We start from the raw sequence: 1,682 nt of genomic DNA, 5'->3' as shown, positions 1-1,682 counted from the left end.
TATATAGAGTCAAATCTTCTGTGTGTTATATGGAGTCAAATTTTACGTGGGATATATAGAGTCAAATCTTCTGTGTGTTATATAGAGTCAAATCTCCTGTGTGTTATATAGAGTCAAATCTTCTGTGGGTTATATAGAGTCAAATCTATGTGGTTTATATAGAGTCAAATCTTCTGGGGTTTTATAAATCTTACGTGGGATATATAGAGTCAAATCTTCTGTGGGTTATATAGAGTCGGACATTCCGGTGATAGATTCTTAGAACCCCTTTTATTCTTATATACGTAAATGATATTGTGATATATTGGATTCAACATCGCGTCTATTTGTGGACATCACATCTTCTTGTCTTGATATCCAGACTGCTTTAAATAGAGATCTCGAAAGTTTGAATGGATCGGTAAAAATCTGGCTCGTTGCAAATTAGCCAAGGTATTTAGGCGTTACATTCAATTCGAATGTAAAGTCGGTGATTTTATTGAGGAAATATTTCAATCAGTCATAACTGATTAATGTATGGCTGTACTCGCTCTCGCCTAATCCTTCTATGGTGGCTGCTACAATCATTGAACTTGTGACGTCACAGCCAAAAAGCGTCCCAATGCTAATTAGTCACTTTACGCGTCAATATCTCGGCATTGGGCTGACCGATTTTTATGCGGTTTTCGACATTCTTTTTGTATCATATAAAATAATGATATGTTCATTTCTCTTTTCGTTCAGGGTACACTTTCATTAAAATATCTGTTATAGAGAAAAACAATTTTGAGTCGAGCATTTATTTCTTAGAACAAGAATGCGCCTGTGATCTTTGGGATGGTGTTACAAATTATGGTTCGAAAAAAGCACAGCGCAAAGCAGCACATATTATTACAAGTCACCCGTCTTGCACTGGTGAATCAGTATACAGTTGCACATGTATTTAGAAACCGCTTCACCCTTAGAAAGTCTTTCGAAAGTAGGGGAAAAGAAGAAAACTTCAAATCGCGTTTTGAATAAATAACCAATTTTCTCCAGAATGCATTTCTTCTCTTTTACCACCATATGTTAGTGATAACAATCACAATGAACTCAGGAATGGAGACAATTATAGGATTCTGTCTTTTAAACAGACTCAGACATGGAGAAAATCATAGGATTCCATCTTTTAGACAGACTCAGAAATGGAGAAAATTATAGGATTCCATCTTTTAAAATGACTCAGGAATGGAGAAAATTATAGGATTCCATCTTTTAAAATGACTCAGAAATAGCGACAATTATAAGATTCCATCTTTTAGACAGACTCAGGAATGGAGACACTTATAAGATTCCATCTTTTAGACAGACTCAGGAATGGAGACAATTATAAGACTCCATCTTTTAGACAGACACAGGATTGGCGACAATTATAAGATTCCATCTTTTAGACACTCAGGAATAGCGACAATTATAAGATTCCATCTTTTAGACAGACTCAGGAATGGAGACAATTATAAGATTCCATCTTTTAGACAGACTCAGGAATGGAGACAATTATAAGATTCCATCTTTTAGACAGACTCAGGAATGGAGACAATTATAAGATTCCATCTTTTAGACAGACTCAGGAATGGAGACAATTATAAGACTCCATCTTTTAGACAGACACAGGATTGGCGACAATTATAAGATTCCATCTTTTAGACACTCAGGAATAGCGA

The sequence above is a fragment of the Mizuhopecten yessoensis genome, unplaced genomic scaffold (assembly GCF_002113885.1).
Source record: "Mizuhopecten yessoensis strain PY_sf001 unplaced genomic scaffold, ASM211388v2 scaffold2435, whole genome shotgun sequence".
Classification (NCBI taxonomy): Eukaryota; Metazoa; Mollusca; class Bivalvia; order Pectinida; family Pectinidae; genus Mizuhopecten; species Mizuhopecten yessoensis.
The sequence above is the reverse complement of the archived record's forward strand: the minus strand, read 5'-3'. Positions refer to the sequence as shown.